The following is an 8,490-nucleotide window of genomic DNA, read 5'->3' on the forward strand; positions in this document are numbered from 1 at the left end:
ATTCACTTTGTTATAAAGCAGAAACTAACACACCATTGTAAAGCAATTATACCCCAATAAAGATGATAAAAAATAAATAAAATAAAATAAAATACATTTGCAATTAATAAAAAACTGTATGATAAATGTGTAATTTCAATGCTGTCAGAATCAGCTTGGTGCTTTGTGACTGCCTGGAGGGGTGGGATAGGGAGGGTGGGAGACACAAGAGGGAAGAGATATGGGAACATACATATATGTATAACTGATTCACTTTGTTACAAAGCAGAAACTAACACACCATTGTAAAGCAATTATACCCCAATAAAGATGTAAAAAAAAAAAAAAAAAAGAACCTGCCTGCCAATGCAGGGGACACGGGTTCAAGCCCTGGTCCAGGAAGATCCCACATGCCGCGGAGCAACTAAGCCCATGTACCATAACTATTGAGCCTGTGCTCTAGAGCCCGCGAGCCACAACTACCGAGCCCACGTGCCACAACTACTGAAGCCCGTGCGCCTAGAGCCCGTGCTCTGCAACAAAGAGAAGCTACCACAATGAGAAGCCCACACAGCACAACGAAGAGTAGTGCCCACTCACCACAACTAGAGAAAGCCTGAGCTCAGCAACGAAGACTCAACGCAGCCAAAAATAAAATAAATTTTAAAAAACTAATTTATCGAAACTTATGCACACAAACACTTACAGGTCATACGTGGCACCATCAATTACACTAGGCTTACGTTGCTGCTACTTTGTTATCAGTGCGTGAATTGTTATACCTATAAATAAATTTCTTTTTCACATTATCTTTTCATTTTTGATGTCTATTATTAGTAGTACATATAACATCTACCATGTTTTGTATCATATAAGACAATGTTGATGTACGTACTGATGGACAGTTTATTTTGTAAACAGACGACTATTTTGTAAACAGACGACATAAACTTGCAGTATCAACAAATACAGTACAGTACTATATATGTATTTTCTCTTTCTTTTGATTTTCTTAACATTTTCTTTTCTCTAGCTTACTTTATTGTAAGAATACAGTATATAATACATATAACATACAAAATATGTGTTAATCAACTATTTATGTTATTAGTAAGGCTTCCGATCAACAGTAGGCTGTTAGTAGGTAAGTTTGGGGAGAGTCAAAAGTTAAATGTAGATTTTCTGCTGTGCAGGGGGTTGATGCCCCTAACCCCCATGTTGTTCAAGGGTACATACTTTGTGAATATATACATACACATTGTGTATATATACAACACAATCAAGCTAATTAACACATCCATTACCTCTAGTAGTTACCATTATGTGTGTATGCGTGTGTGTGTGTGTGTGTGTGTAGAAGATCCTCTGCAATTTCAAGTATATAATATTGTTAACTATTGTCACCATGCTGTGATATTACACCTTTTTTTTTCTTTTTTTTTTTTATTGGCCTCCCCACACGGCTTGCAGGATCTTAGTTCCCCGACCAGGGATCGAACCCATGCCCCCTGCAGTGGAAGCTCGGAGTCCTAACCACTGGACCACCAAGGAATTCCCTGAGATTACATCTCTAGAACTTATTCATTCTAATAACTGAAACTTTGTACCCTTTGACCAACATCTCCCCATTTACCTCACATCCTCCACCCCCACCCCGATTACCCCCATTCTACTTTACTTCTGAGTTTGCCTATTTTGAAAGTCTACATATAAGTGAGACCATGTCATATTTCTCTAAGGAAATTATCTGTTTTAGGTATAGTTACATAGTACTTACTCCATGCCAGGCATGACTCTAACAAATCTGTGAAAGGGGGACTTGATTATCCCAATTTTATAAATAGGGAAACTGATTAAGTGACTTACCCATGGTCACACACTCATTTTTCTATTAGGTAGTTGATATTTAACATATTGATTCATAGGAACTCTTTATATACAATGGCTATTATCCATTTGTGTGTTATATATTCTACTGTCTGCATAATAGAGGAAAGATTCACCATACTGCCTCCAACTATCCTTGTATGATGCTTTCTATCCACTGAGCTGCAAATACTAACTAGAACATTTTATTTAATCTTGTATCTTAGTAATCTATTACTGTGTAACAAATTACTCATCTCTCCCTCCAAAAAAAGTTTAATAGCTTAAGATCACAAACATGTATTATCTCACACATATTCTAAGGGTCTGGGATTTAGGAGCAGCTTAGCTGGGCGGTTCTGGCTCAGGATCTCTCACGGGGTTGCAGTCAAGCTGTCAGCCAGGGCTGCAGTCATCCTAAGACTCGATTTGGGTGGAAAACCCACTTCCAAGCTCACTCACATGTTTGTTGGCAGGCCTCAGTGTTTCACTGGCTTTTGGCCAGAGGCATCATATTCTCACCATGTGGGCTGCTCCAAAGAGCTGCTCACAGCATGGAAGCTGGCTTTCCTGCCAGTGAATGATCCAAGAGCAAGTGAAAGAGCATCAAGACGAAAGCCAAAACCTTTCATAACCTAATACCAGAAACGACATCCATCACTTCCACTGTACAGACCGACTCTGGAACAACGTGGGAGGGAATTACCCACAGGTGTGAATATCAGAGAGCAAGGAACATCGGATGCCATTTTGGAGAATGGCTACCACACTGTGGGTCTTGCCATTATTATTCTCCATTAGTCACTTGCTGTGGAAATACCCATGTACTAAAATGGCACTTTTGGAAAGGGAAGAGACACTCTGAGTCCTCAATCTCCAAGATGGATTTCCAAAACTAGGGGGTTTTGCCTTCCAATAACCCCCTATGCCCAAGACTCATGTGACAACCAACAGAAACCCTCCAGTTATCTTAAGAAAGAAGGTTTATCTAAAGGAGGTTGGTGAAGAAAAAAAAAAAGGATGTTGGGACAACTAGGTCCTAATATATAGCACAGGGAACTGTATTCAATATCCTGTGATAAACCATAATGGAATATAAAAAAAAGAATTTATATATGTATATATATATATGTATGTATAACTGAGTCACTTTGCTGCACAGCAGAGATTGGCACAACACTGTAAATCAACTAGACTTCAATAAAAAATAAATTAAGTTTTTAAAAAAAGGATGTTGGGTAGCTTACAGAATCCCCAACAGGCAGTGAAGACATCACAGCTATAGGCACAACACTACCAATGCTGGACACCCATGTTCCCTCTAGAACTGCCACTACAGGTGCCTCTAGAATGGAGATGTGGCTGCTTCTCGTTGCCAGAATGAATTCTGTATTGTCCTCCCTCTTCACCAACTTCTGATTCAAAGTCCAGGACAGGTGTATTTGACTGGCAGTTATTTGATGAGTAATTTGATGGGCCTGTGCCCCAGCTTCATGGAAACCAGGAGAGCAGGTGCCTATCATTTTCAGTCTCTATACAAGGAGGCAGGCTATGCCTCATCATTTGGAAGATTCCCCCAAATATCAGGACCTCAGATACCAAGCAGCCAAAATGTATGACAAACATCAACTACACCTACAAACCTTGGTCAGAAAACCCAAGGGGACTGCTTAATCTGTTTAGTGGTATGAATCATTTTGGCAATCTGGTGAAGGCTATGGGTTCTTTCTCAGTGTAATAATTACAAATGAATAAAATAGAATACATTGGATTTCAAAGGAAACCAATTACATTGAAATATAGTTATAGAAATATTAAAACAAACTTGTGATATAGCAATATATATGCAATACACATTGTTCTTTATTAGCACATTAAGGAAAAATCTAGCAGTAGGTTTAACAACTACTGTAATTTCAAAGAAGCAATGGGCCTAAAGGATATTTGAAGATTCTCTAACAATTATGATACATGAAAATAGCTATGCTTTCCAATGGTGAACAAGTCACAAGAAGTGTTAATTCCACTGTGGTTTGTTGCCTACAATGATAAGTGAAGAAATGCTAAAAATCAGTGAGAGGTCAGTGAAAAAAATGTCCTTTCCAAGTTAACTAATCCCTTATATTCTATCCACAGACCTGTAGGGAATGGGGTTGCCATCTCTGGCTAATAACTCCTGAAGTGTATGACAAATATTCCAACCTGCCAAGCCCTCTGGTTATAGGATAGAAAAGCAGGGGTGCACAAAATGACCAATAAGATAGGCTGAAATTGATCATGACGGTGAGTTTCCAAACCAGTCCTCTGATTTTTAATTAGGTATTGTGTGTGTGTGTATATGTGTGTACATACATGTGTGTGTTTTCCTATTATAACATAGTCCTATATTTACAGACATGGAAAGATGGTATAATAAATTATTAAAAGGAAAAATCACATTATAGAACAACACGTAACAGTAATAATAGCTAACATTTATTGAAGCACTTGCTACAGGGCAGAAACTAAGGTAAGCACTTTACATATATCATCTTATTGAATCCGTTCACCAACACTTGGGCAAAGTTATTTTTATTATCACATTTTATAGATGAGTAAAATAAAATGTGGAGAGATGAAACATCTTGCCCAAGGTCACAGAGCTGCTAAGTGATGGAGCTGGCACTCAGATCCAGAGCTTGGGCTCATATCTGCTCTGAGGGTCCAATGTTTATAACTAACTGCTTAAAACTCTGCATGTATATATGTGCATATGGATACATACGTGCAAAGAGAATGCTGGGGAATTATAGGTACCAAACCCCTATCTGCCATTACCTCTGATGACAGGGATTGGGGAAAAGGCAAAGATGGGAGAGATCTTCTCATTCTTTTTAAAAATCCAAAGAGGCTGAAGACATTTCTTTTTTAACATCTTTATTGAGGTATAATTGCTTTACTTTGTTGTGTTAGTTGCTGCTGTATAACAAAGTGAATCAGCTATACGGATACATATATCCCCATATCACCTCCCTCTTGCATCTCCCTCCCACCCTCCCTATCCCACCCCTCTAGGTGGACACAAAGCACGGAGCTGATCTCCCTGTGCTATGCGGCTGCTTCCCACTAGCTATTTTATATTTGGTAGCGTATGTATATCAATGTCACTCTCTCGCTTTGTCTCAGCTTACCCTTCCCCCTCTCTGTGTCCTCAAGTCCATTCTCTAGGTCTGCATCTTTATTCCTGTCCTGCCTCTAGGCTCTTCAGAAACCTTTTTTTTTTTAGATTCCATGTATATGTGTTAGCATACGGTATTTGTTTTTCTCTTTCTGACTTACTTCACTCTGTATGACAGACTCTAGGTCCGTCCACCTCATTACAAATAACTCAATTTCATTTCTTTTATGGCTGAGTAATATTCCATTGTATATATGTGCCACATCTTCTTTATCCATTCCTCTGTCAATGGACACTTATGTTGCTTCCATGTCCTGGGTATTGTAAATAGTGCTGCAATGAACATTGTGGTACATGATGCTTTTTGAATGATGGTTTTCTCAGGTATGTGCCCAGTAGTGGGATTGCTGGGTCGTATGGTAGTTCTATTTTTAGTTTTTTAAGGAACCTCCATACTGTTCTCCACAGTGACTGCACCAATTTACATTCCCACCAACAGTGCAAGAGGGTTCCCTTTTCTCCACACCCTCTCCAGCATTTATAGTTTGTAGATTTTTTGATGATGGCCATTCTGACCCGTGTGAGGTGATACCTCACTGTAGTTTTGATTTGCATTTCTCTAATGATTAGTGATGGTGAGCATTCTTTCATGTGTTTGTTCGCAGTCTGTATATCTTCTTGGGAGAAATGTCTATTTAGGTCTTCTGCCCATTTTTGGATTAGGTTGTTTGTGTTTTGATATTGAGCTGCATGAGCTGCTTGTATATTTTGGAGATTAATCCTTTGTCAGTTGCTTCATTTGCAAATTTTTTCAGCTCATTCTGAGGGTTGTCTTTTCGTCTTGTTCATGGTTTCCTTTGCTGTGCAAAAGCTTTTAAAAGGGATGACAAGAGCTCCAGTATCAACCTGGGTGAATCTGACAAATAGCAATGAGCAAAAAAGACTGTGCGCAGTATGATACTGTGTGAAAATGTGCAAAACAAAATGATATATTATTTAGGTACCCAAACATAGTTAGCAAAAATATAACAAAATGCATGGAGTTAATAAAAACCCAGCTTGGGAGAGGGAGGGAGGGATCAGGGAAAGGAACACGTGAGGCTTCAATTGTATTGATTAAGTTTTATTTCTTAAGCTGTGTTGGGCACCAGCTGTTCCTCATATTATTATGCCCACTGTTACGTTTTATTCCATAATAATTTTAATAGAAAGAGTCGTCACTAACAAGAAATGCTTACAAATGATCAATCAGCTTTAGCTCTGATATTGTTTGAATTTTTACAATGTTATTTTTGAAATGTATAAAAGAAAAAGGAGACCTGAGAGGGCTGGATAGTGGTTATGTTTGGGAAGAAGGGAGGGAATAGTTATTGGGAAGGGGCACAATAGGACTTCTGAATATCAGAAATGTTCTATTTTACTAGCCAGGTAACGGTTTAACCCATTTGCTTTGTGATATTTCATTAAGCTGTGTGTGCATGGCTATTTTCCCTTTTCTGAATGTGTTATACATCACAATATAAATGTATCAAAGTCTTACTTTATGAATAAACAAAAATCAGGAGGGACAGTTAAGACACTTGAAAAAGAATTTCAGCCTCTTGTTTTCTAGCTGGTACCATGCCATCACCAGTCCACTCAGCAGGTTACATTCCCCTCCACAGACTGCAAGCACCAGGCAAAACTACGGTGCTGTAGTTCAAGTCCTTTTAAATCAGGTCCCTGAGCACACCCCAGCCTCCAGCATCCTCAGTGGGGTGGCTTTTGTCAAACGGCTGTCTGCATCACAGGAGCCCAGGAAAACACTGCCATATGGCAAGGCTCTTAAGTGGGGGACCCTGAGGCACAGAGAGAGAAAATGAGATTCAAAGTACCACTGAAGAGCTCATCCATTTTTTGTTGTTGTGTTTGAGGACTTGGGGGGAATTTTGTGTTTGAGAAGCCACAGCAAGTTTTGCTCCCTGTTTCCTTTAGTGATGCATCTACCAGCCTCTCCCCAGGAATGGAGAGGACTTCTAAAGACCCCAGGACATTAGCTCTTACAAGCAGAAAAAGAGAAAACTGAAATGGAGAAGGAAGAACCGTGATCTGTGTCAGTTTCCTATGGCTGCTGTAACAAATCGCCGCATACTCAGTGGCTTAACACGAGTTTAGCATCTTACAGTCCTGCAGGACAGAAGCCCAAAATGTGTCTCACTGGGCTAAACCCCAGGTGTCAGCGGGCCCTGTTCCTTTCCAGGAGCTCTAGAGGAGGAGACGTTTCCTTGCCTTTTCCAGCTTTTAGAGGCTTCCTACATTCCTTGGCCCTTGATCCCCTTCCATCTTCGAAGCCAGTAATGGCCGGTCGACCATTTCTCATTACGCTTGCTCTCTCTCTGGATCTGAATTTCTGCCTCCCTCTTCTACATGTCAAGGACCTTATGATTACATTGGGCCCACTGGCATAATCCAAGGTAATTTCCCTGTTTTAAATCAGTTAGTCACCCTCATTCCATCTGCTACCTTAATTCCCACTTGCCATTTAACGTGACATAATCACAGGTTCTGGTGATTAGGACGGGGACATCTTTGCTGGGGGGTGGGGGGTGCATTATTCTGCCAACCACTCCCACTACTGATCCATGTTTTTGCTGTCTGCCTCCGCATTGGCTCTGTGACTGCAGGAAACTTTTTCCCCTCACTGCTGTTTCCCCAGCATCTAGAACAATGCTAAACTCAAAGCAAGTACCCAACAAGTGTTTGTTTGAAGCTGTTGAACATTTACCTATTCAATGCAGGGACTAGAAACAATTAATCTCAAGAAATCATTTTCATACAACATAAGTGTGCTTGTATTTTAATGCACATGGACTTTAGATCAGATAGAAGTCAGAGGAGAAAAGGTGGACGGGAGGAAAAAGAGAAATTTCCTGTGGAAACTTTAGAACCCTCAGTAAGCAACTTTCAAGTTGATTTAGCACTTGTCGGGGCAGTGGCCTGGGACAGACACAGCACCCAGCAAAATAAGGGGGATTTAAGTGACCAGGAAGAAGGATGGAGCCCAGACATTAAATAGTTACATTAGTTTAGAATGTAAACAGGTCTTATAGGGTCTCTATCCCAGGTCCCCCTGGGTCCCTACAATGCTAGCCCCTGGGACACAAACAAGGCATTAAAATATAGAATCACAAAATGGAAAACACCTCTCCCTCTCAGTTCGTGCCCCAGGCTGGGAAGATCCCACATGCCGTGGAGCGGCTGGGCCCGTGAGCCATGGCCGCTGAGCCTGTGCGTCCGGAGCCTGTGCTCCGCAACGGGAGAGGCCACAACAGTGAGAGGCCCATGTACCGCAAAAAACAAACAAACAAACAAAAGATAAGTGGTCAAAAGGTCAGATTCCATCCATAAGTCACACTTCCTCAGTGGCCTCCCAGCTCCATTTTAGCAATACCAACTCCATTTTTATTTTCCTTTCACACAACAGAGGCCACATGGCCCACAAAGTCTAG

This window comes from Monodon monoceros, unplaced genomic scaffold (assembly GCF_005190385.1).
Source record: "Monodon monoceros isolate NGI ecotype Baffin Bay Population unplaced genomic scaffold, NGI_Narwhal_1 Super_Scaffold_13, whole genome shotgun sequence".
Lineage (NCBI taxonomy): Eukaryota > Metazoa > Chordata > Mammalia > Artiodactyla > Monodontidae > Monodon > Monodon monoceros.